Source organism: Sapajus apella, unplaced genomic scaffold (assembly GCF_009761245.1).
Source record: "Sapajus apella isolate SASKATOON/1434 unplaced genomic scaffold, GSC_monkey_1.0 scaffold22, whole genome shotgun sequence".
Classification (NCBI taxonomy): Eukaryota; Metazoa; Chordata; class Mammalia; order Primates; family Cebidae; genus Sapajus; species Sapajus apella.
In genome coordinates this window covers 25,875,777-25,903,635 of record NW_022436962.1, presented here as the reverse complement: position 1 = coordinate 25,903,635, position 27,859 = coordinate 25,875,777, and the positions used below count along the sequence as shown (strand labels likewise).

Sequence of the window (27,859 nt, the reverse complement as noted above, 5' to 3'; positions counted from 1 at the left end):
GCTGGTGGGCCAGGGTGCTGGAACAGTGAGAGGCAGGAGGGGGCTGGGGCAGCCAGCTACCCATCCTACCTGGTGACATGTGACAGCCACCCAACTCCACATTTCCCCTGCCCTGGTTACATTTGTTTTCTGACAGTCTAGATGTGTTTCTGTGTTTCCCCCTCAATGCAACGGTGTGTTTTCCCTGGGATCAGGAACTATTTTCTAGTTGATATTCCTGACCGCCTCCCTCCTTCCAGGCACAGGGCTGAGCCCAGTGACATCTCATTATTGCTGTGGCCCAACTTATTATACCTAGATTTCAGGTGCCTTCTCATTTCCCTTCCCTCAGCAGTGCCCCTTCGTTTTCCATCCTTGTGTCAAACTGACCACGACGCAGTGGCAAGCTAAGACCTCAACTGTGGACCTGAGACAAGTGTCTTGGTCTCTGGAGATCTCAATTTCTCCATCTGTAGAACAGGGAAAACAGTGCTGACAAAGACATTCTTAGATGAGAGGAGACTTATAAATATAGCTCAAGTTGCTGACACAATTCAAATGAGCCCCTGGGCTTCTCTTCTGTAGAATAAGGCCCTACGTGCCTGAGGTGTTTCATACTTTGAGATCCATATGAAATTTTAGGAGCTTTAGGGGTCAATGTTTTTTGGTGTTTTTTTGAGATGGAGTCTTGCTCTGCTGCCCAGGCTGGAATGCAGTGGCGTGATCTTGGCTCACTGCAAACTCCACCCACTGGATTTAAGTGACTCTTGTGTCTCAGCCTCCTGAGTAGCTAGGACTATAGGCCTGCACCACCATGCCCTGCTACTTTTTGTATTTTTAGTAGAGATGGGGTTTCGCCATGTTGGCCAGGCTGGTCTCAAACTCCTGACCTCAAGTGATCTGCCTGCCTCCGCCTCCCAAAGTGCTGGGATTACAGGCATGGGCACCACGGCTGGCCTAGTTCAATGTTTAACAAACGTAACCCAGCAAAAGGTGTTTCATGAGATATTCACGAGAGGGTCTGTGGTGTATGTGGATGTGAGTGTGTGGTTTTTAGTGATCAAATGAATTTGGGATATGCTTTACACCGTTTCCCTCTTGATGAATTATAATGTGTATATTTTACTATTAAAGGCTCTCACAAGTCCTGCAGCAGAGAATTCTGTTTAACCAAGTGTGTCAACTTGAGTCCTCTGGGAGGCAAATGTCAAAACAAAGTTGGAAGTTCAAGAAACTTACTGGGGGTAAGTTCTATGTAACTAAAGGGGAGAGAGAACAGGAGGAGGCCAGAAAAGCCTTCAGATCATAACGTAAGCCTTACACCTATGAAAAGAGAGGGGGACAGAAAGGCAGTGTGGGAGGAGGGTCCTTAGACCGCACTGCCTCTCTGAGAAAGCCTTGGCCAATCCAGTGGGGATTCTGGGACAAAGCTGGGCCAATAGAGGTCTGTGTTGGGCAGTAACGGCCAGCCCAGTACCTCTACTGTGTTGTCATTGGCTGGAGCAACCCAGAGAGAACATGTCCTCATCTCAGATGCTATGCACGTGGCAGGGCACAGCACATTGGGAGGCAGAGGTGGGAGGGTTACTTGAACCTGGGAGTTTGAGACCAGCCTGGGCAACGTGGGGAGACCCCCATCTCAAAAAAAAAAAAATCAAATGCTTTGCACATATTTACTCATTTAATCCTCAGAATAACTCTATGAGCTAGATCTTGCCATTGTTTCCATATTTACAGCTGAGCAAACCGAGGCACCAAGCTATTCAATGCCTTGCCCAGGGTTATATAGCCAGTGGGTAGTGGAGTCAGCATTTCAATGCAAAACTGCTTTTGGGAACCTCTGTCCTAGACAGGGGCAATGTGGTTTGCAGAGCACATGGGGTTTTGAACATTCTGAGCCCTAATTGTCAGCACGCCGCGAAGTGCAATGGCCACAGTCCTCGATGACCTCGATTCGAAATTCACAGAAACCTCCGTTCTTCCCTCTGTGTCCGCGGCTGCCACTGCCACTGCTGCCATTCCCTTCCTTTCTTCCCTCTGCCTCCATGGACACCTCCCTGTCAGGACAGGCTTTCCTCCACCTTCCTGGCTGTTCTTTCTCAATCTCCTTCACCAGCTCCTTCCTCCCCTTCCTCCGTTGGTACCTTTGTGGCTTTTTTTCCCTCAAAACCTACCTAGGTCAACAACTCCTATATTTCTAACTTCCAATCACAGGGGCCACTTGTAAATGTAATAGTGCTTGGGGACTATAACCAGGACACTTCCACTGGCCGAGGCTTCTTCTCCCTCTGGGAGGTGCGTGATGTCCTATCTGCCCTGTTTTGTTCTCTTCTTGATATATATACAGAGGAGGCTTTTCTATGGACTTAGAGATAGTCATTTTTTAGCATATTAATTTTGGCTTTCAGGGACAGCTAGTGGAAGTTTGATGATGTCCAAGTCATTCTCCATGTAGTTTAGTTTATTTTCCTTTCTTTCTTTCTTTCTTTTTTTAGACAGGGTCTCACTCTGTGCAGTGGTGCGATCTTGGCTCACTGCAACCTCCGCCTTCCAGACTCAAGCAATTTACCTGCCTTAGCATCTGGAGTACCTGGGATTATAGGCACGCACCACTACTGCTCAGCTAATTTTTGTATTTTTAGTAGAGACAGGGTTTTACCATGTTGGCCAGGCTGGTCTTGAACTCCTGACCTAAAATGATCCACCCACCTGTGCCTACCAAAGTGCTGGGATTACAGGCGTGAGCCTCCATCCGTCCTTCCTTCCTTTTTTTTGGAGATGGAGTCTGTTGCCCAGGCTGGAGTGCAGTGATGAAATCTCAGTTCACTACAACCTCCACCTCCTAGGGTCAAGTAATTCTCCTGCCTCAACCTCCCAAGTAGCTGGGATTACAGGCGTGTACCACCATACCTGGCTAATATTTGTATTTTTAGTATTGACTCACCATGTTTGTCAGGCTGGTCTTGAACTCCTGACCTCAGGTCATCCGCCTGCCTCCGCGTCCCAAAGTGCTGGGATTATAGGTGTGAACCACTGCACCTGGCCTTCTTTCTTTCTTTAAAAAATATTTTTCTTTGCTTTTTTTTTTTTTTGTATTCTCCACATGGTTGAACATTCTGGAAATTCATTCCTTTGCATCAGTCTCTCTGAGGATGAGCCAGTCAGAGAGCCATCAGAGTCCGAGTGTCTGGCACCTGAGCTCCTTCACCCACAGCGAGGCTCTGCCCATCAGCTCCCCAGAGAGAATATGGAAATGCTGCCTGGGACCAAATAAGGGAATGTCGTGGAAGAGGCCTCACGGCTGAGTCTGTGTGAGTCACATTTTAGTGAAGTGGCCACATAGCTTCTGACTCAGAGCACAAAGATTCTTCAATTCTTTTTTTTTTTTTTTTTTGAGACGGACTCTCTGTTGCCACCCAGCCTGGAGTGCAGTGGTGTGATCTCAGCTCACTACAACCTCCGCCTCCCGGGTTCAAGAGATTCTCCTGCCTCAGCCTCCTGAGTAGCTGGGACTACAGGTGTGTGCCACCATGCCTGGCCAATTTTTGTAGTTTATTTATTTATTTATTTTTAGTTTTGTAGTTTTTAGTAGAAACGAGGTTTCACCATATTAGACAGGCTGGTCTTGAACTGACCTCATGATCTGCCCATCTCGGCCTTCCAAAGTGCTGGGATCACAAGCATGAGTCACTGCGCCCGGGCCGATTCTTCAATTCTTAATGGCAAGAATGAGACTCACAAGAGCACAGGCTCAGAGATGGAGAGGAGGGCAGGGCTGTCTCCTCTGTCCAGTTTAACCAGGGCAGCCACAAAGCTGAGGCCAGAGAAGAGAGGGTCCCGCAGCCCTAGGGAGGGGCAGAGCCAGCTGGGGCTTCCAGACTCTCAGGAGAGGTCCCATCCCGCCACCAGCTCTGTGGGCTCTGCTCCGTCTGCCTGGATGCTGGGTGTCCGGAGACCCCGTCACCCTGCCTTTGACCTGGCTATGCTGGGGAGGCCTCGGCTTCCTGACTCATTCTAAGAAGGGAGTGTCTTAGAGGAATTTCTTTGCTTTTTTTTTTTCCACCCAAGAAGTCCATGGACTGCTCAAAAATGCAAGTCATGTCAAGACATAAGTGATCTCTAACATGTATTCTGAAATGTGGACTTGAATAGAAATGGAAAAGCACAATCGTGAATAATCAGAGCTGTCATTTTAGCACTTTTTACGTAACTTCTGTGAGAGCGTGTATCATCTGGTGTTACAAATATTTATGTGTCCAATTCCCTGCTAGCCTGTCCATTTTGGAAACAGAGAGGCCATGTCTTTCTTGTTCACCTTTGTGATCCCGGCATAGTGCCTGGCACCTGGTGGGTGCTTAGTAAAGGTTTACTGAACGAAGGTCAAAGGCACAAAGCGTTCCTAGGCAAAACTCATTGGCATCTTCGATGTCCAAATCATTGATTTATGGTGAGGGAAATGCTCCTTGGGCCCTGTGTCCTGCTAAAGGGGTCCCTGAATTGAGAGCTTTGAGGCCCCCAGATTTACTATCCACCAGGATTGCTTCAAATGTCTGAGTTAGAGTTGGGTGAAGTAGACCTTCCTTCTTCACAAGAGAAGCAGAAGATTCCTCCCCCAGGGTGGAACGCTTGATTTCCTCTAGGAGAATGAGGAGAATGTGGCTGGACAAAAATGTGCAAGCATTTTCTGTTGCTCCCTCCTGCGTCTCTCTCTGTCTCTGGGGCTGACTGGTCTGTCCCTAAGGTGTGGGCGCTGGTGCTGGTGTAGAGGGGAGATGAAGGGCCAAGGACATCTCTGTAGGGTCTATCTACTTGAGTCCAGACTGCTGGCCGTCAACACACAGCCCTGCCTCTCTACTTCACTGCCACTCCTGGGGGCGTTTTCGTGGACTACAAAGTCCTGGAAACCATGGAGTCCCTGGATGCTCCCTTGGCCCCCTGAGCATTCTGTGCTTGGGGATGGGGGTGGGTGGGTGTGTTCTGGGAGTGCGGTCCTGGGAGACGGTGGTGGTGGTAACGTGAGGTTGGTGTCAAAGAAAAGAAAAAATTATTCGATGGCACTCGTTAAGGTATGATTAGGAAGGTTTTATGCAGGACCATTGCAGTTGGTATAGGGACCACTGCAATGGGGTTTTGCAGGGGAGGACAGAGATTGGGCTCAACTCTGAATACGGCACGGCCTGGTGGGAATGCACAGCCAAGGAGCAGGGTGGGGGTCAGTGACAGAGAGTTGCTTAGAGGAGACATAAAGAATATGGGGGATTCTGGTTAAACCCACCTAACTCATTCTTGCTGAAGACAGGACAGGGTCATTGGACACCAGCTGGATGGTGGAGGATGAGAAGCCCAATTAGATACTGGGGGGTGATCAGATATCAAGGCATGGAGGGGTTCTGGACAAACTGACTTAGCAGGGTCCTTGTTAAAACTGCATTTTTCAAGGAAGTGCACAGATGGGCCTAGGAGAGGATCAGGAGGCTCACTAAAGTTTCATCAAGGAAAAAATATTTTTCGAGGACCAGAGGAGGCCAGAGGTGAGGCAGAAAGGTGGGAGGGACTAGCTGCTGTCAGAGCTTGTCAGGATAATGGAGGGGTTGGAATGGGAGGGTGAAGGAGGGGAGTGTGGTGGTCTGGCTGGTGGGGAAGGAGCAGGGATCCGGGCAGCTCTGGAGGAGAGGCTCCTGAGCCCCATCACAGGTCTTCCAGGGGCCATAAGAGCTTCTTCCTGAAAGCAGGACTGCAGCCCCATGGTCCTCAGTCCCCACAGGTCTCCCACCCTTCAGAAGCAGGCCCTGATGGAGAAGAACTTGACTTTTTATTTTATTTATTTATTTTTTTGAGATGGAGTCTAGCTCTGTCACCCAGGCTGGAGCCCTCCCGGGTTCAAGCGATTCTCCTGCTTCAGCCTCCCCAGTAGCTGGGATTATACGTGTCCCCCACCAAGCCCAGCTAATTTTTGTATTTTTAGTAGAGACAGGGTTTCACTGTGTTGGCCAGGCTGGTCTTGAACTCCTGACCTCATGATCCACTCTCCTTGGCCTCCCAAAGTGCTGGGATTACAAGCGTGAACCACCGTACCCGGCCTTTTTTTTTTTTAAGAGACAAGACCTTGCCCTGTCACTCAGGCTAGAGTACAGTGGCATGATCATAGCTCACTGCAGCCTCCATTTCTTGGGCTCAAGTGATCCTCCTACCTCAGCCTCCTGAGTAGTTAGGACTATAGGCATATGCCACGACACCCAGCTAATTTGTGTGTGTATATATGTGTGAGTAGGGATGGGGTCTCACTATATTGCCCAGGCTGGTCTCAAACTCCTGGCCTCAAGTAATCCTCCTGCCTCAGCCTCCCAAGTGTGAGCTTGGCTTTATGAAGATACAATAATTTTGGGGGTTTCTCCCAGTCTTTTCCCACTCACAATTTTTATTTTCATTTTTAAATGTTTTTTTTGAGGAGTCTTGCTCTGTTGCCCAGTCTGGAATGCAGTGGTTTGATCTCAGCTCACTGCAACCTCCACCTCCTGGATTCAAGCAATTCTCCTGTCTCAGCCTCCCGAGTAGCTGGGACTACAGGTGCACACCACCACGCCGGGCTAATTTTTTTTGTATTTTTAGTAAGGACGAAGTTTCATCATATTGGTCAGGCTGGTCTCGACCTCCTGACCTTAGGTGATCCACCTGCCTTGGCCTCCCAAAGTGTTGGGATTACAGGCGTGAACCACCGCGTCCGGCCCACACTCACAATTAAACACAGCCTGCACGTGTATTTCTGCACCAGCAGACTGACAGGCTCTTATTGGAGGGAAAATAAGCCACTCCATCCTTTCGTGGAACTGGAATGATTTGTGTGTCTTGTGTGAGTTTTAAAGGTCACCAAGATTTCCTGAACAACAAAAATAAGTCTATGGTAGTAAAATTATTACACCACAATCATGCTCTCCACTGTGAGCCACGGTGGTCTTGACGGTAAAATGGCGTCTCCGAGTGCCTCTTTGATGTTGCATTGGCTCCACCATGTGGCTAGATGCAGAGATGGAGTATTGGTATTTCAAAGCAAGAAAACTGCTAAGTTAGCCGTGGAAAAGGAAACCTATTTCAAAAGGGCTTTGATACTTTTCAGCATAAACAAGTAAAGCTGGCAAAATGTCTTGCTTTGGCTCTCAGGCAGTCACGACTCCAAATCCCAAAGCCCTCTGGAGTCTGATACTGAGTTCCTTAGGAACTGAACCATCTGTCCCAGGTTAGTCTTGAACTCTTGAGCTGAAGTGATCCACCTGCCTTGGCCTCCAAAAGTGCTGGGATTACAGGTGTGAACCACTGTGCCCAGCCCTAAGGGAGGTAGTCATTAACTGGTGGCTGAGAGCTGAGTTCAATTTGTGTAAGGGTGGATGGCTGGGACTACAGGTGTGCACGCCCACGCCTGGCTAATTTTTGTATTTTTAGTAGAGATGGGATTTCACCATATTGGCCAAGCTAGTCTCGAACTCTTGACCTCGTGATCTGCCTGCCTTGGCCTCCCAAAGTGCTGGGATTACAGGTATGAGCCACTGCTCCAACCTCTCTTTTTCTCTTTTTTTTTTTGAGACATGGTCTTATTCTGTTACTCAGGCTGGAGTGCGGTGGCACAATCATAGCTTGATTATATCTCACTGCAGCCTTGACCTCCTAGGCTCAAGTGATCCTTCCACCTCAGAGTCCTGAGGAGCTGGGACTATAAGCACTCACCACCATGTCCAGCTAATTTTTATTTTTGTATTTTTTTGTAGAGACCAGGTTTTGTCCGGTTGCCCAGGTTGATATTGAATCCCTGAGCTCATGCAATCCACCTGCCTTGGCTTCCCAAAGTGCAGGAATTACAAGTGTGAGCGAAACTCCATCTCAAAAAAATCAAAAACAAAAAACGCAGCTGGGTGCGGTGGCTCACATCTGTAATCCCAGCACTTTGGTAGGTCCAGGTGGGTGGATCACTTGAGGCCAGGAGTCCAAGACCAGCCTGCGCAACATGGTGAAACCCTGTTTCTACTAAATACAAAAAATTAGCCGGGCACGGTGGCATGAGCCTGTAGTCCCAACTACTTAGGAGGCTGAGGCAAGAGAATCACTAGAACCTAGGAGGTGGAGGTTGCAGTGAACTGAGATTGCGCCATTGCACCCCAGCCGGGGTGACAGAGTGAGACCTTTTCTGACTGTGTGCTCTAGCCGAAAAAAAGGAAAGAAAAAAGAAAAATTATATTGGCCGCTTGAGTTTAAATTGGCCTCCAATTTCAAATGACCACCATGTGATTTACTGTAATTTTCCCTCTTTCCATATTTGTAATTCTCTTCTCCAACAATGAGAAATATTGCGTTAATCCTTCTGAGTATATTTATTAATTTATTTAATTCAAGAATACACAGAAAGTAGTTTTAGAATTATAAACCCATACTACCATGAAAATTAAAACTACCAACTAGGGTTCAATATTTGTTTACAGTTCTTTTTATCTTTTCTGAGAAGATATAGTCAAAATGCTATAGACAAAGACTCTTGGATTAATTATTTTTCCCTCTATTCAATAGATCCTTTGTGAATCTGGCCGGGCACATGGTGGCTCATATCTATAATCCTAGCACTTTGGGAGGCCAAGGAAAAAGGATTGCTTGAAGCCAGGAGTTTGAGACCAGCCCGGCCAGCATGCCAGCATAGCTAGAACCCCATCTCTACAAAAAAAAAAAAAAAAAAAAGAGAGAGAGATTTTTTTCTGAATCTAAAATCTGTTAAGAACAGGAGTGGCTTGGTTTACTCCACTACCTTTAGCTAGAGTGTTGTTAACTGTGGAGGTTCCTTTCAAAGGAAAACAGGTCCTTACTTTTTGCATAGGTGACCATAGACATATAATAGAAATAACAAATACACAAGCAGCGGAATATACAAAACAGTTGCGTTTTGATCACTTCCCAGGAGTTGTGCACTCAGTTTACCAGTGACTTCATGTTTCTGCTAGCCTTTTGCTGATATCCTAACTGCAGAGTCGTTCCTTCCACCCCACATGGAAAATGACAGTATTGGCATGCTTTAATTAACTTCAGATATTTTTCTCTATTTAGAACTCTGAGAAGTTGATCTCTCTCCAGAGGACCCCAGATAATAAAAAGCAGTTCTAATTCTCCAGAGTTGGGCCATTTGAAGCCAGTTTTAAACAGGTTGAATGATGTCCCCACATGTTCAATTTATGTATGGTGTTAGCCTACTTCTGGTGATAAGGGAGTTTTTTAAATGACTCATATAAATGACAGCTTAATTTTTAGTTTTAATAGTTGCGCTGTGTGCTGTGCTCTCATTTTTAACAGATCGCCGTGTCATTAGCGTCCTGCTAGGACGCTAATCACTTGAGCCTGGGGGTTTGAGGCTGCAGTAGGACATGATCGTGCCACTGCACTCCAGCCTGGGTGACAGAGCAAGACCCTGTATCAAAAAAAAAAAAAAAAAAAAAAGGGAAATTGCTTGCTTTAACATTAGGGAATCAGGGAATCAGTCACTGATTGATTGGTATATATTAACAGGATGATGCATAAAGTTACAGACATAGAAAGGTTGAAAATAAAATGCTGGAAAAAGATATACTATGTGAACATTAATGAGAAGGAAGCTTGCATAACTATATTAATGTCAGACATAATACTTGAAGGTAAAAATCATTATTAGCGATAGAATGGGTTTGTTTGTGATGACAGAGCTCAAATCCTGAGGAACGCTATAAAGGAAGAGGGGTGACTCAAAGGAAGAGCAGCAAAGACTGTGGAGGAACTTGTGTGTCTCCAGGAAGCTTTAGGCTCCTCACATTTCTCCCACCACCCAGCAGATAGATATTCCATAGTTTAATTTCTTTAGCTTAGTGCTTTAGTTAAAATTAAAAAAAAAAAAGGAAGCAAGAAAGGAAGGAGCTATCAAGTTATGAAAGGACATTGAAGAAACTTAAATGCATATCACTAAACGAAAGAAGTTTTATTAGTCGTTTTCATGCGCTGAAAAAGACATGCCCGAGGCTGGGTAATTTATAAAGGAAAAGAGGTTTAATGGACTCACGGTTTTACTTGGGTGAGGAGGCCTCATAATCATTTTGGAAGGCGAAAGGCACATCTTACATGGTGGCAGACAAGAGAGAACTAGTGAGGGAAACTCTCGTTTTTAAAACCATCAGATCTTGTGAGACTTATTCACTATCACAAGAACAGCACTACAAAGACCCACCCCCATGATTCAATTACCTCCCACCGGGTCCCTCCCACAGCATGTGGGAACTGTGGGAACTACAATTTAAGAAGAGATTTGGGTGGCAACACAGCCAAATCATATCACAAGTCCATCTGAATAGGCTACATAACATATAATTCCAAAATATATGACATTCTGGAAAAGGCAGAGCAACGGAGACAGTAAAAAGATGATTCTTTGATGAGGAGTAGATTAACAGGCAGAGCACAGAGGATTTTTAGGGTAGTGTAACTACTCTGATACTTTAATGGTGGATACATATTATCATGTATTTGTCAAAACCCACAGACCACACCACACTGAGAGAAACCTAATGTAAACTACAGTGATAATGACATGTCAACATAGGTTCACTGATTTTAATAAATGTGCCTCACTAGTGTGAGATGTTAATAATTGGGAAGCTCGGCCCGGCGCGGTGGCTCAAGCCTGTAATCCCAGCACTTTGGGAGGCCGAGGCGGGTGGATCACCAGGTCAAGAGATCGAGACCATCCTGGTCAACATGGTGAAACCCCGTCTCTACTAAAAATACAAAACATTAGCTGGGCATGGTGGTGCGTGCCTGTAATCCCAGCTACTCAGGAGGCTGAGGCAGGAGAATTGCCTGAACCCAGGAGGCGGAGGTTGCGGTGAGCCGAGATTGCGCCATTGCACTCCAGCCTGGGTAACATGAGCGAAACTCCGTCTCTCAAAAAAAAAAAAATAATAATTGGGAAGCTCTGTGTGTGTGTGTGTGTGTGTGTGTGTGTGTGAACACCTTAGTGTCCTCTCAATTTTCTGTAAACCTAAAACTGCTCTAACAACTAAAATCTAGTAATTCAAGAAAGCTAATAGGAGGCTATGTACGGAGATTCTTTTTGTACAAGGAACAAAACCAACTCAAATTAAGCCAAAACCAAAAGTAAATGCATGGGAGGGCTTGGTCCTGTAGAGTGATGACTTAAATCTAAGGTCACGATAAACATCTGATGCTCATTGCCAGGCCGTGATGGTGCAGGACCTAAACAGAATGCTCACAATGGGGGGCTCATGACATGAAGCCACAGAGGCACTATGAGAATCTTGCCACAGGCGACAGCGGGAGAGCTGTGAAACTTGCCTTTGGATCTATAATTTGGTAGTGGCCCACAAGATGAACTTTTTGGGAAAGGGCTGGGCGGAGAGGTCCGTGGCAGAGCGGCTGAGTCCTGTGCACAGGACACCCAAGGCAAAAACCTCATCGATTTTGTGCTGTCATCTCTTTTCTTCCCCCAAAACCCATGATATACATTTTTCTTGCCTTTTTTCCCTATAATAAACCTTATCCCATAGATGCAAGAAGGCCTGTGTATACAGAGGCAATCCCTGCAGTCAGCAATGGAGCCTCTCTTCTGTTAAGTGACAGAGAAACGGAGTCACAAAATAGCCTAGGAGTAGAATGATGGTTGCTAGAGGATGCAAGGAGAGGGAAATGTGGAGATGGCATTTGATGGAAATAAAGCTGCGGTTTTGGAAGATGAAAAGATGAAAGCTGTGGTTTTGGATATTACGGTTGCGTAATAATGTGAATGTACTTAGTGCCACTGAGCTGTGCATTTAAATGCTAAAGATAGCAAATTTTATGTTACGTATATATTTTATCACGGTAAAAAAATTTCCAAAGTAAATGCATGCTGAAGATTCTGGAATGTCATTGTAAAACCAAGGTAGCGTGCACATGCCTCAGGAATAACTAAACAAAGATTCAGACAACATTGGGATCCCCTTTTCAAACCTCATTTCTTCCTGAACGCCTGCTCTCTAGCCTTCATGGTAGAAAAGGTGGGAGGAAAAGTGCCCACGCTTTATTTCTCACAGCTTCAACCAGCAGATCCAAGTCCAAATACCTGGGGAAAGGACTCATTGACCCATGCTGGATCCGTACAGACCCCCACATTAATCAACTATGCGCAGAAGGTGCCCATGCCACTGGGACTGCGGGGTGGGTGGTGGCCACTTTTGGTAAGTGGTCCATGTCCACGGACTTTGCTGCTGTTCAGTGCAGTGTTCTACATATGCTGAGGAGGCTACGTTTGTTAATTGTGGTATTCAAATCTTCTCTATCCTTACTGGTATTTTTATCTGCTTGTTCTCTTACTAAAAGTATTGTATTAAAATTTCATATTAAGATTGCATATTTTCCCTTTTTGTCTTGCCAATTTTTATTTCACATATTTCAAGGCTATGTTATGAGTATACAATTTTACTCTATCTTCCCAAGGAATTGCTCTTTTATGATTATGAAATGTTTCTGTTTACCTCTAATAATGCTTTTGTCTCAGGGTGTTCTTTTTCTGATATTATATGACTATATCAGCTTTCTTTCAGTGCTTGCATGCATTTCTTTCTGTACTTTTATTTTTTTATTTTTATTTTTGAAAGAAAGAAAGAAAGAGAAAGGGGGAGAGAGAACAGGAGTCTCGCTTTATTGCCCAGGCTGGAATGCAATCACAAAATAGGTATTAAAAACCTCTTTTATGCTGATAATTGTGCTTAACAGTGGAGACAGGAAGGAATAAGGGAAGAAAATAACAAACAGCCAACCAATATTTTATTTAAGTCTGTGAAATGCTATGCAAATGCTGAAGAGTGATTTACTTCCAACTATGTGGTCACTTTCAAAATAGGTGTAATATGATACTGAGAAAAATGTATGTTCTGTGGACCTGGGGTGAAGAATTCTATAAATATTCACTGAGTTTACTTGTTCCAGGTCTGAGTTCAAATCATAGATGTCCCTGTTAATTTTCTATCTCGTTGATCCGTTGAATATTAACAATGTGGTGTCAAAGTCTCCCATTATTGTGCCGGAGTCCAAGTATCTTTATAAGTCATTAAGAACTTGCCTTATGTATCTGGGTGCTCCTATATTGGGTGCATATATATTTACGATCATTGACTCCTGTTGTTGCATTGATCCTTTTACCATTAGTCTTTGTTACTATTAAAGTCTATTTTGTCAGAGATGAAAGTTACAACTCCTGTTTTCTTTCTTTCTTTCTTTTTTTTTTTTTGCTCTCCATTTGATTGGTAAGTCTTCCACCAACCCTTTGTTTTGAGTCTTTGTGTGTCCTTGCTTATGAGATGGATCTGGATACAGCAAACCGATGGCTTTTGACTTTTTATTTAATTTGCCTGTCTGTGTCTTTGATTGGGGCATTTAATCCATTTAAATTTAGGATTAATATTGATATTTGTGAGTTTAATATTGTCGTTTAATGCTAGCTGGCTATTTTGCCCATTAGTTGATATAGATTCTTCATTATGGAGATACTCTTTACCTTTTGGTAAGTTTTTGGGATACTGGATGTTCCTTTCTGTGTATAGTGCTTCTTTCACAAGCTCTTGGAAAGCAGGCCTGGTGGTGATGAAATCTCTGAGTGCTTGCTTGTTCGTGAAAAATTTTATTTTTCTTTCATTTATAAAGCTTAATTTGGCTGGATATGAGATTCTGGGTTGAAAATTCTTTTCTTTGAGGATATTGAATATTGACCCCCATTCTCTTCTAGTTTGTAGGGTTTCAGCTGAGAGATCTGCTGTGAGTCTGATAGGCTTCCCTTTATGGGTAACCTGACCTTTCTCTCTAGCGGCCCTTAGAATTTTCTCCTTTATTTCAACCCTGGTCAATCTAACAATTATGTGTCTTGGGGTTTCTCTACTTGAGGAATATCTTTGTGGTATTCTCTGTATTACCTGAAGTTGAGTATTTTCCTGCCTTACTAGGTTAGGAAAGTTTTCCTGAATAATATCCTGAAGAATATTTTCCAGCTTGGATTCATTCACTTCATGCCATTCAGGTATACCTATCAAATGCAAATTCAGTCTTTTCACATAGTCCCATATTTCTTGGAGACTTTGCTCATTCCTTTTACTCTTTCTTCTCTAATCTTGTCCTCATTTCATTAAGTTGGTCTTTGACCTCTGATATCCTTTCTTCTGCTTGATCAATTCGACTGTTAAAACCTGTGCATACTTCGCGGAGTTCTCGTATTGTATTCTTCAGTTCCATTAATTCACTTATATTCCTCTCTAGATTGTCTATTCTTGTTAGTATTGCATCAGATCTTTTTTCAACGTTCTTAGTTTCTTTACATTGGGCTAGAACATGTTCTTTTAACTCACAGAAGTTTCTCATTATCCACCTTCTGAAGCCTAAATCTGTTAATGGAACACACTCGTTCTCCATCAGGCCTTGTTCCCTTGTTGATGAGGAACTGTGATCACCTGTAGAGGGAGAGGCATTCTGATTTTGGGTATTCTCAGCCTTTTTACGCTGGTTTCTTCCCATCATTGTAAATTTATCCACCTGTCGTCTTTGTAATTACCGACTTTCAAATTAGGTCTCTGAGAGGATGTCCAACTTGTTGATTCCCAGCACTGGAATCTGAGCAACCCACTGCGCCGGCTAAAACAGCTGCGTTAAGATTCTTGGTGCTTTTCTGCCCGGGAATCTCCAGTCTGGCTTCCTTCTTGAGTCCCTTTTTCAATCAGCTGAATAGGCTACTCTGCCTTCCCGGAGCTCCAAACGCCGACCAAAAGCGGACCCAGTCCCATTTACTCTGCACCAAGAACTGCCGCGCCGGCCACGAGAGTCATGCTGGCGACCTCGTGGGGCTCCTCCGCTGGGAATCTCCTGGTGCGTGAGCAACAAAAATTCGTCTGAAAGTGTGGCATCCTCTCATTCTCTGTGCTTTCACTGGGAGCTACAATCCTGAGATGCTAGTGATCAGCCATCTTGGACCTCTCCTGTACTTTTAACCTTTCTATATCTTCATAGTTAAGCGACGTCACTTTGTCTTCCTTAACTAGGCTGAGAATTTTGTTTTTTTAAATGAAGTCATTTAGGTTGAATGGAATTACTAATATATTTGTGTCTAAACCTTCTTTCTTCTTTTGGCTTTTAATTTGTCCCGTCAAGTCTGAGTTTTCCTTCCTCTCCTTGCTTTGTGTTTTCTTTTGGATTAACTATTTTGATTTTTTAGTTTCACCATTAGACTGGTTAGTTACACATTCTTTTACTATCCTTTTGGTGGTTATCCAAAATGTCAATAATGCAGAGGCAAAAAGGTAAGAGAAACCCTAACCTCTTATTTTCTCTAAACTGGCAGTGAAATCTAGAGGTTTGATTGGATTCAGTTTATGTTTTGGGGGGACGACAGAGGCCTTCACAGATGGGCTTGTATTGTACACCCTATTATGTGAGACGGCAGTAATGTCCCATGCATAGATGCACAGACTGATACGCAGGCTTCGGTGTTTCAGTCAGATCCATCTATTATAAAGTTCCCCATTAGCCTTTCATCTAATTGTGTTAGCAGCCACTGGTGATGACTACCTAGACTCATTATTTCATTAAGGGTTGCAAGACAGTGACTCCTCGATCACTTGTTCTCCTATTAGCTGCAATTATTTTTTGTTTGTTTGTTTGAGACGGAGTCTTACTCTGCTGCCCAGGCTGGAGTGCAGTGGCGTGATCTTGGCTCACTGCAACCTCTGCCTCCTGGGTTCAAGTGATTCTCCTGTCTCAGCCTCCCGAGTAGCTGGGATTACAGGCGCCTGCCACCGTGCCCAGCTAATTTTTTTGTAGTTTTTAGTAGAGACAGGGTTTCACCATCTTGGCCAGACTGGCTTTGAACTCCTGACCTCGTGATCCACCCACCTCGGCCTCCCAAAGTGCTGGGATTACAGTTGTGAGCCACTGCGCCCAGCTAGCTGCAATTCTTAAGAAGAGCATTGCCTGGTCAACTACGTACAGTCCACACAGGAAAGGTAGGATAAATGCATGATCGATGAAGCAGGAAAAGAGTGTTGCTATGCAATGTTACACCAAGCACTTAGTTTTAAATTAATCTATGAGGGCTGTTGGAGCAAACAGACGTCTAGGGGGCAGCAGAGACCACCAGTGCTGGAGCCATCACATCTTGGCACTGATACCTTGAAACAACATGCATTACCACTGACTGCTGTTGCTGCTTGCAGTTTAATTTCAGCTGGCTCGAATCTCAGCTGCTCTGAGAGGCCATATTCCCTTGCTGGCTGCAGTGAGGAGCTGGGGTTGTCTCTGGTGCCTCCTGGTCCTTATTACCTGCTGCTGGAAGGTGAGGGAGTATCTTACCTGGGACTAGCAGAGGAATCCAGCAGTCCTTAATTTGGGTGGTTGAGGGGAGATGTGGAGGGGAGAGGGGACTCTGTCTGTGGTGAGAGTGCAGACTCCACCAGTTCAATATGCTGGGTGCAGTCTACGTAAAGTGATCGTTTGTCACTTTAAGCTATGTCAGTATGGTATATTGGATACATGTGTGGGCTTTTAGCTAACACACTTGGGTTCCAATTCTACTCCTGCTACTGAGGAACTGTGGATGAAGCTCGGCTTTCTGACTTGTAGAACACAGCTGATGATAGTTGCTCTTGCACGGCATTGTTGGAAAAGCAGGAGATGGTGTGTGTAAAGGGCCCCGCCGGGGGCCTGATGAGCAGGCGGGTGTGTGCACCTGTGTGGTGTCGGAGCCAGGAGCCCCTCACTGTTCCCTGGTGAGGCTTGGCCTAGCTCCCAGGCTGATGGCTGTGTTCAATGCCAAGCAGCTTTTCACCTCCAGAGACGTGTAGCTAGGCAGGGTGCACGGGGGGCTGGGCTCCAGGCTCCCATGCCCTCGGTGTCAGATGAGCAAAGGAAGACCCAGGGTTAAAGTGACTTCTCCAGGTCACTCGAGAATGTGGCATAGCAGAGGCTGGAATCTAGAATTGTAGACTCAGTCTTGAGCTTGTATTGGCTGCATCTAAGTTCTTATTTTCTCTAGATACTTTTAGTGCTTCTCAAAATCTTTAGGTTGTCTTGGTTTAAATTGTACTCACAAACATTTTCAGAGACTCCTACGTGAAATGAGTCCTCAGTATACACGGTACTTTAATTCCTACAAGTATCCTCATCCTGGCCTTAACTATACTCTGTCTCTTACCAGACCAAGAGTGTGAAACACAAAGTCTGAATATGACTTAAACATTCAGCTAATTATTAATTCATCAAGCATGTATTGAACTCCTCTTATGTGCCAGGTACTAGGTCACAGAAAGAAATTTGAGATCGGGTGGATGCAGTGGCTCACCCCTGTACTCCCAGCACTTTGGGAGGCCAAGGTGGGCAGATCACCTGAGGTCAGGAGTTTGAGACCAGCCTGGCCAACATGGTGAAACCCCGTCTCTACTACAAATATAAAAATTAGCTGAGTGTGATGATGTGCACCTGTAATCCCAGCTACCCAGGAGGCCGAGGTAGGAGAATCGCTCAAACTTGGGGGTAGGGGTGGAGGTTGCATTGAGCCAAGATCATGCCATGCCACTGCATTCCAGCCTGGGAGACAGAGCGAGACTGTATCTCAAAAACAAACAAAAAAGCCCAAAAAACCAAACCAAAACAAACAACAAAAAAAGAAATTTGAGATAAAGGGAATAGAGACATAAGGATGAAAAATACAGTCCCTGCATGCTATGAATTTCAACTTTAACGAGAGCAGTGGCGAAGATATGGAAGGGAGAAGCCAACTATCGATTACAATGCAGTGAGATGCACAGGCCGGCCTTTACCTTCAGAGACTTTCTGGAAGAGTGATATTTGAACTTAATCTAGAAAACTGAGTCATGCCTAAGCAGGGAGAGACCAGAGTGACTGTTCTTGCGGTCAGAAAGAGCACAGAGGTGTGAAAAGGCACTGCGAATTTGTGGGGCATTTCCAATGTTAGCTCTGCATGGAGGAGATATGGGCAGATAGGGTTGTGATGGTGGCAGGGTGAGACAGGCAGATGCCGAGGGTCACAGTGCTGTGCCAAGGAGTTGGGCCATCATTTTTAAGGCAAGGTGAGAAGCACCGAAGTACCTTGAGTGATAGCATCAGACTGGAGATTGGAGGGATTTGAGAAATTTAGAAGGCTCTTGCTGTGCTGCGGGCTAGAAGGAATGAAGAACCGCACTTAAGTCACGGCCGTGGGGATGGAGAGGAAAGAAGCGACAACAACTGGATAGGGCATGCGTTTAAACAGCAGCCGTGGGAAGGACCTGCAAGCAGTGTTTTGGAATGAACCTGAGAAATGCTACCGTCTGCCCAAGTTCCCACCTGGATACTACAGGTTCGGCTTGAGGTATTTCTCTAAAGTTCCTTATAAATTGAAAGTCTAACAAGAACCTATTAATGTTTTATTTTCCTTTGCCTCCCTTTTGAAAACTCAGTGGAGAGCTCAGTGTTCTCTTTGAACTAGTGATTGGGGAGCTGGGGATGGGAAATGTGGCTCTTTCCACGTGCAGCATAGAGTCTAACTGCAAGGGAGGGTGACTGAGGGGCTGCGGATACCACCCTCCTAGCTGATTTCACCTCCAGGTCTGCTGTGGGAACAGGCTTGTTAGATCTGAGGCTCCTTGGGCAGGATTCTTAACTCGTAAATACCTCCCTCTCTACCTGCTGTGGGGATTCCTTTTTTTACTGCTAATGTTCAAAATTGGATTAATTGTAATCCTTGATTCATAATACTCTCATTATTATTAGTCAACACATGGCTTTCTTTCTTTTTTAGGATTAAATAATTTATTTAAAAGACTTTTCTCATAAATCTGTTTCAGCATATGTAATAACATCATATGTATTCTTTTTTTTTTTTTAATGGAGTCTTGCTTTGTCACCCAGGCTGGAATGCAGTGGTGAGATTTCAGCTCACTGCAACCACTGCCTCCTGGGTTCAAGCAATTCTCCTGTCTCAGCCTCCCGAGTGGTTGGGATTACGGGTGTGCACCACCATGCCCAGCTAATTTTTGTATTTTTAGTAGAAATGGGGTTTCGCCATATTGGTCAGGCTAGTCTCGAACTTCTGACCTCAGGTGATCCACCTGTCTCAGCCTCTCAAAGTGCTGGGATTACAGGTGTGAGCCATCACGCCTGGCCCATATGTATTCTCAATTGAAGTAGAAACATTTTTAAATTACTGTGAAAAAACAATAGATTCCAGGAAGGGTTGTGCCCTAAAGAAATCTGGTTTGAAAGATAGGAATGCTGATTGAACAATTGACCTGAATTGTCAATTGGAACTAAATCTTTTTCTCATTTCTCCACCTAAATCGAGAAAAACAAATAAAACATATTGAGTTTATAAGTTCTCCAGATGTCAAAATTGGTCTGGTTGATTAATCAAGTTAAATTATTTAATTCTATTTTCTATTCCTAAATATAATAACTAAATATAAATCACTGCTCAACAATGAATAAAGGTAGAACTCTAATTCTATCTAATTAGTTTTAAAATGTATTATTTTGAGAACCAAGTCTTTCTCCTAGCCAAGTAAATGAAACTTTTGGTACTTTTTTGTTTTGTTTTGTTTTTCTTTTTTCCTGAGACAGGGTTTTAACTCTGGTCACCCAGACTGGAGTGCAGTGGCGCAGTCTCCCTCACTGCCACCTCTGCCTCCCGGGCTCAAGTGATTTTCCTGCCTCAGCCTCCCAAGTAGCTGGGACTACAGGCATATGCCAGGATGCCCGGCTAATTAGTATTTTTGTGGAGATGGGCCGGGGCGGGGGGTGGTCTCACTGTGTTTCCTAGGCTGGTCTTGAACTCCTGGAGCTCAAGTGATCCACCCGCCTCGGCCTCCCAAAGTGCTGGAATTATGTGTGTGAGCCACTGTGCCCGGCCAAATGAAACTTTCCTTTAAGGAACAAGTGCATTTTTAACAGATTCTGGAACTCGGCTTGCATAGTAGTCATAATCCTCAGCGTGGTCGGGACTCCTGCACAGTTCATATGCTTCGCATCCTTGTGGTACTGAAGAACATTCCCGTAGATATCTGTTAACTTGCTTCTCATAGCATGTAAAATAACTTCTGGAGCACAAGTATCCCTCTTCTTACAACCAGGACTTGCAAATACATAATCAAAGGCTTTGCCTTCAATCAGCTGAATAATCTTGTTTCCTGCTCCTACTCACAGCACATCGTCGGGGTTCATGGCAGTAACATGGTCAGTAACCAATTTGTTGCTATGGGATTGTGTAGTTGTGATAATGTGTTTCCCAGTGGGGACTTCTTTCAGCTGAAACCCAAAGGCACCTAAACCTAAAACTCCTCAGATTGTCCTCCCCAGCACAGCATCTGGTCCTGCCTCATAGTTGTAGTATGGCTGGTTAATAATTCCTGCTATGACTTCCTTCATCAGCAATTCCAATAAGAACCATTACATTGTCAAGGAGACCATTGGTGTATTTCTTGGTTCCATCCAGAGGATCAACCCAGACCACAAGATCTTCTTTAGTAGCACGGTACTGCAAGGGGCATGGTTGTTTCAGTATTTCCTCTCACTGACAGTCTTCAGTCAGCTCTTGATCCACTTCCTCAGAAGGCGGATCCTCTTACCCCATAGCTGTTAGTTTGGGGAATTTCTGGGCCAATGAAGAACATATGCTCATCTGTACCAATCAGTCAGCTTTGGTTGCACTGGTCTTCTCCATGATACCCAGGTCTCCTTCAGTAACAACACATCTGACTATCATTTCTGCAAATTTGGAGCAATAGACTATGCTGAGGCTACCAACCACATCAACCCAGTGTTGCTGGAAGCCACGATAAACTGGTAACAAACCTGGAACAACGTTGGATCAAAGACACTTCAGAAGCAGCAAAAACATCTTATTGAGACCCAGGTCCCTCATGGTGTCCTGTACGGTGCTTTTGCACAGTCAAAAGGTCATTCGGGGCTGGATGGCACCCCTACCTCAGCTACTGAGCATGTGGGAAACTCCATGCAATGGCTGCCTTTAATTTCTTTAAGTTATTGTTGATAGAATGATGAACTGGGTGCAGTAGCTCATGCCTGTAGTTCCAGCTCTCTGGGAGGCCAAGGTGGGAGGATCACTTGAGCCCAGGAGTTTGAGATCAGCTTGGGCAACATAGGGAGACCCCCATCTCTACAAAAAAAAAGTACAAAATATTAGCCAGGAATGGTGGTGTGTGCCTATGGTCTCAGCTACGTGGGAGACTGAGATGAGAGGATCAACTGAGCTCAAGAGGTGAAGGCTGCAGTGAGCCACGATCACACCACCACACTCCAGCCTAGGCAACAGTGTGAGTCTGTCTCAAAAACAAAACAAAACATATGATGAATTCCTATGTATCCACCACCCCATCCAAGAAGTAAAAAATTACCCAAAACGTACATCTCTCTGTATGCTCCTCCCTCACGTTGTTTCCCACTCTTCAGGGCGAAAGGGACCACTATTCTAATCTTTGTGTATATATTTTATTTTTTTTTCATATATTTGTATGCATGCTATATTTTTCACATTCAAAATTTCTCCACTGAACAGGCAAAAGAGGAAGGCCCTTCACATGAAGAAGAGCTAATATGCACTCCCTGAAAATAGAGCCTGGCTGTTTCCCATAGTAATTCTCATTAAAAATGTTAAAAACTGGCCAAATGTGGTGGTTCAAGTCTGTAATCCCAGCACTTTGGGAGGCTGAGGCAAGTGGATCACTGAGGTCAGGAGTTTGAGATCAGCCTGGCAAACATGGTGAACCCTGCCCCCCCCCAGGCATCTCTACTAAAATATAAAAATTAGGTGGGTGGGGTGGTGGGCATCTATAATCCCAGCTATTTGGGAGGCTGAGACAGGAGAATTGCTTGAACCCGGGAGGCGGAGGATGCAGGGAGCTGGGATTGTGCTACTACACTCCAGCCTGGGTGACAGAGTAAGACTCCATCTCAAAAAAAAAAAAAGTTAAAAATTCCTCTTTAAAAAAAAAAAAAACAACTGAATAAAATGAATGGTCCAATAAAACATGTCATGTTGATCTCCAGCATGTTACCAAGCACCCCACGTGGCATATGTCCCCAGTTAGAGAGCCACTTCTGGCAAGGTGGCTCTGACAGGCTAAGAGATGTATAGGCCTCTGGCAGAGGAAGTCAGGGGCTGCCTGCTTATTCATATGACCGTAGGTCAATGTCATCTTTATTATAGATTTGTGATGACTCTCTAGGCAGCCGTGGCAGGAAAGGGCTATGTAGACCTTGTGTTCTATTCAAATGTGTGTTTTTGCAGCATTGCTTAGTCATACCAGGTCAACACGATCTGTAGGCCTCTAGGGGGCAATCTCAGCTGGCCTTGACTGAGCCCTTTCCTGCCAAGATGGAGGCCTGAGGTGTGACTCCCCCCAAGATGCCATGGGCGATCCTGCAGACCTGGAGAGGGAGTGAGCCCACACGCCTCAGCTCATCCAGCATTCTGGTTAGGTAGGGTTCAGTCTTGCAGTTCCAGAACTCTTGGCATGTGTGGGGTGCTTGATACCCTAGGTAGACAGGAAGGCAATCTCTTCCTTACAGACCACCTACCAGTGCTTGGATCATAGCCAGCCTTCCCCTCTGTAATGCCTTTTTTCTCCCTTTCAATTTTAAAATTGAGATATAACTCACACAGCATAAACATCGCCAAAGTGTACATTTAAAGTGTGATATTTATTTGAGACAGTTCTCGCTGATTCATCCAGATGGGAGTACAGTTGTGTGATCATGGCTCATGGCAACCTCAACCTCCTGGGCTCAAGCCATGCTCCCAGCTTAGCCTGACGAAGTGCTGGGATTACAGGTGTGAGCCATGGTGCCTGGCCTAAAGTGTGATTTTTAGTTGTGCAACCATCACCACTATCTCATTCCACAATATTTTCATCATCCCAAAAAAGAAACTGTGTAACTGTTAGCAGTCAGCCCCACTTCCCAATCCCTGGCAACCACTACTTTACTTTCTTTCTCTACGGTTTTGCAATTCTAGGCATTTCATAAAACTGGAATCACACAACGTGTGGCCTTTTGAGAATAGCTTCTTTTACTTTGCATGTCTTTAAGCTTCATCTGTGTTGTAGCACGTAACAGTATTTCGCTCCTTTTATGGACTCCTTTCATGGCTGAATAATATTCCACTGTATGCATACACCACATTTTGTTTATCCATTTGTCCATTGATGGGCATTTAGGTTGTTTCCACTTTTTGGCTATTGTAAATAATGCTCCTAAGGGCATTTATGTACGCTTTTTTTTAGACATATCTTTTCAATTCTCTTTCAATCCTTGAAGCGGGATGTTACTCAGAGTTACTGTGTAACTCTGTGTTTAGTATTTTGAAGAACTGCTGGACTGTTTTTCAAAACAGCTGCAGCATTTTACATTTCCACCGGCAATGTATGAGAACTCTGTAATTCTCTTGACACTGGATTCAACCCCTGCTTGCCTTACAATTCTGAAATTGTCAGGCCCAGGAGAGAGAATTCTGCAGCTAGCTTTCACCCATCTTTTCCCCGAAGTTATAGTTATGCAAGACAACAAGCTTTGCAAACTTTAAACGTCTGAAAAGAACACTTGGACCCCTGGGTGCAACTAGGGTGATTTATCTTCCTTTCTAAGGGGATAATACAGCCTTGATCCTTTTGACCGAGAGGAGCCGTGTATGGATACAGCTCAGCATTTCCGCTTGGCTGGTGTGCACAGAGAAGGAGCAGCACTCACCTGGGCGGTTTGCCGAGAAGTGTTCTTATTAAGGAGGTGCTGCCAGGCATGTGTCAGGTGTGTGTCTGCACAGCCTCACCAGCCTCTCAGTGGATCCTCAGGCTTCCTGGCAAGGAGCTGACACTGTCTCCAGTGGTTCCTGGGGTGTGAGGCTGGAGAGACATCTGTTCAGGTGGACAGAGACAGTGGGTACAGACTGCTTCCTCCTGGGTACCTGGCTGGAGAACAGGTAGACATTTGCTGTCTGCTCACGAGGCACTGGGGAGCAGAGACTTCTCGACTCCCCTTGTTGTTCTTTTCATGCCTGGATACATGAGGGATCTACTAGCAGTGGCTCAGACCTGACAGCCTCCATGAGGAATGGTTTGTCTGCACAGCATCTGGATGTGGGAGTGAAGTAATTCAGGCAGGTGGGGTGGGAAGGAGATTGCTAACCCCAAAGGAGCTCCCTTGTGCAGAAGGAAAATTACCAGCTGTGCTTATTCTGCAATTGGATGAAGGAAGGGCTTGCTCATTTTAGTCCATCTAAGGGGAATGTTTCTGGGAGGTGTAGGGGAGAAAGAAGCCAGGAAAACAATCCCATAGGATCGTTGTTGATGAACTAATGGCCCTGCCCGAAGGTGTCAGGTCCATTATACCTGGTGTACATTTATCCACAGCACATCTCATACCTATGGGTGTTTATTCATGCATCATATATTTATTGAGTCTGTACTAAGTTCCAGGAGCTTCTGGGATTCAGGAATACGACAATGAGTAAAACAAACGGGGTAATTGTCCTCATAGAGATCAGAGCCTTGTATGGTAGAGAGGCATTAATTAAATGATTGCAAGAATCAGTGGCAGGCAGGGTTTGCAAGTTGCTATGAGAGTGTATGAGAGGGGGAAAATGGCTTAGTATGAGGGTGGAGTTGTCCAGAAAGCCTTTCCTGGGGCACCCAGGTCTACTGGATGAACAGGTTTGGGCGTGGGGAGAAGAGCATTCCAGGTGGAGGGCACAGCAGGCGTCAAGCCCTGAGGCAGGACAGAACACAACATTCCAGGAATGGAAAGAAAGCCAGGAGGGGTGGATGGAGCAGGAGGAGAGGTAGGCAGTGCCAGCTGCTCAGAGTCTAATGGGCTGTGCAAGCCCCCCTGCCCCCACCTTGCTCTTCTCCCAGGAGCAGTGGGCAGCCATTTGGGGGTTTTAAGCTTGGTAGTAGACGGCCAGATTTGCAACGACCATTCAGTGTTGACTGAATGAAGTTGTGGTTCTGATTTTAGGGGTGACTGGGGCCACCTAAGTGAATCAGGGTCAACTGTACAGGCTGGGGAAAATGTAACTGTGAACACTAGATGAGCTTCATAGTGGGCAGGTGTGGAATCAAGGGGAAAGGGATGTTGAGGGAAGGAAGACGGGTCCCTAAGGCGGCATGGACCATATCAAGTCTTTCTGATGCTAGCTTTAGCCTCTGAAGGCCCTTCTGGCCTTGAATTTCTTTTTCTTTCTTTCTCTCACTCTGTCATCCAGGCTGAAGTGGGTGGCCCCCTGTAGCCTCAACCTCCTGACCTCCTGGGCTCAAGCGATTCTCCTGCCTCAGCCTTTTGAGTAGCTGGGACTGCAGACATGCACCACCATGTCTAGCTAATTTTTCATTTTTTTTCATTCTTTTTTTAGAGACCAGGTCTTGTTATGTTGCCCAGGCTGGTTTTGAACTCCTGATGTCAAGCGATCCTCCTGCCTCAGCCTCCCAAAGTGCTGAGATTACAGACCTGAGCCAACATGCCTGGCCTGGCCTTGAATTTTTGATGAAACCTGGGAAACCACATTTTTTCTCAACACCTGGGGAGTGACTCTTCTTTCTACTTGCTCAGACCTACCCACCAAACTAAGTGCTTAACACATGGACTGCCACCGGCTTAGAAGGTCAGAGTTGGAGGCCTCAGAGGTCGGCTGGTCCAGAGCTGCTCAGAGGGCTGTCCCTGGACTCTTGTATTGGCGTCATCTCTGGGGTAATGGTTTAAAAACTGCAGATTGCTGGGTGTTACTTTAGATCTCCTGAAGTAGAATTCTTTTTTTGTGGGGAAGCGGGTGGAGGATTTGTGGTAGCACCTATCAGAGGAATCAGCATTTTGAGCGAGTGTTCCAGGGGATTCTTCTGTGCACTGTATTTGTTTCCTGCGGCTGCTGTAACAAATGGCCACAAATGTGGTGGCTTAAAGCAACATAAACTCTGGAGCCCGGAAGTCCCAGGGCTGTGAAGTCAAGTGTCGGCAGGCCCACACCCCTCCAGCGGCTCTCGGGGAGAATCCATTCCTGCCCCTTCCGGCTCCTGTGGCTGCTGGCGTTCCCTGGAGCGGGGCAGGATCTCTCTAACCTCTGCCTGCCTCATCTCATCACTTCTCCTTTTTGTCTATCGTTACATGGTCCTCTGTCTTCCTCATGAGGACACTGGTGCATTTAGGGACAGGATAATCTCCCTGTGTCAAGATGCTTAACTTAGTCATAGCAGCAAAATCCCTTTTCCTAAATAAAGGAATATTTATAGATTCTCAATATTCGGACCTGGTTTCGTTGGGGGACCATTTTCTAGTGTGCCCAAAACACTGAAGTTCTAAAAGCATTGATGTGGTTGGCATCCTTCTGGTAGACCAGACATAGGAAACCGGAGCCCAGAGAGAAGTGACTAATCCAAGGTCATAAAGCTTGTAACTCACTTCTGAGATTGGAATCAAGTCTCCTGATTCCAAGGCCTTTCTGGGAATCCTGGCTCCAAGGAATAGTGATATCTGACATTCGCTGAGTGTCACTTCCATACTGTTCTAAGCAGATGACCTGTAGGTCTCATCGCTCTTCCAAACAACCCTTTGAGGTAGGCTCTCCTATGATCTTCCTGTTTATAGATGAAAAAAATTTAGGGCCGGGCGCAGTGGCTCACGCCTGCAATCCCAGCACTTTGGGAGGCTGAGGCAGGTGGATCACGAGGTCAAGAGATCGAGACCATCCTGGCCAACATGGTGACACCCCGTTTCTACTAAAAGTACAAAAAATTAGCTTGGCATGGTGGTGCGTGCCTGTAGTCCCAGCTACTCGGGAGGAAGAGGCAGGAGAATTGCTTGAAACCGGAAAACGGAAGTTGCAGTGAGCCGGAATGGTGCCACTGCATTCTCGCCTGGCCCATAAGGCGGAACCCTCCAAAAAAAAAAAAAAAAATTAGGCGAAAAGAGGTTAAATAACTTGTCTAACATGACAGAGTAAATTACTGGTGGAGCTGGGATAGAAACCAAGGTAGTCAGAGGCCAAAACCTTCACTCACAGGTGGAACCTCCTCCAGTCAGGTTTATTCCAAATCTGGCCTGTGAATCACCACTCTGATATTTTTTGCCTTGCTAGGAAATATGGACCCAAACTTTTCTGGCAGGAAAGGAGACCCCACTAACTACTTGCCTTCTTCTTGCTCAGAGCCATGCCTCCAATTCCTTGCTGAATATCTGCTTCAAGCTGCACAATGAGCCTTCTCATCTCAGTCAATGGGATTGATGCAAGGCAAGCAGGTCTTGCAAAAGGTGTGTGGAGGGGATGGCGGGGTGGGGGTCAAGGTCCTCATGGATTCGTCGGGTGTGGTGGCTCATGCCTGTAATCCCAGCACTGTGGGAGGCCGAGGTGGGTGGATCACAAGGTCAGGAGCTCAAGACCAGCCTGGCCAATATGGTAAAACCCCATCTCTACTAAAAATATGAAAATTAGCTGGGCATGGTGGTGTGTGCCTATAGTCTTAGCTGCTCAGGAGGCTGAGGCAGGAGAATCACTTGAACCGGGGAGGTGGAGGTCGCAGTGAGCCAAGTTCGTGCCACTGCACTCCAGCCAGGGTGACAGAGTAAGACTTCATCTCAAAAAAAAAAAAAAAAAAAAAGATTCTAATGGATTTCTTAGGCTAATGGCCTGGGATGGGCCCTGGAAGGTTCCCAGCCCCCAAGTTGTTTGCAAAAGGCAGAAGAAGAAGGTGGGGCAGATGCACCTTGGGTACATATTTGTCCCTGGCCATGACTCACTTCCTTCTGGAACAGGGCCTCAGGTGAAATGTTTGCCTGCTCCACCTCCCTTAGTGCC

General features: G+C 45.5%; 1 pseudogene; it reads right to left on the bottom strand.

Moving 5' to 3' along the window:
• Positions 1-2,705: 2,705 nt before the first annotated feature.
• Positions 2,706-20,698, bottom strand: LOC116558993 (annotated as a pseudogene).
• Positions 20,699-27,859: the final 7,161 nt, after the last annotated feature.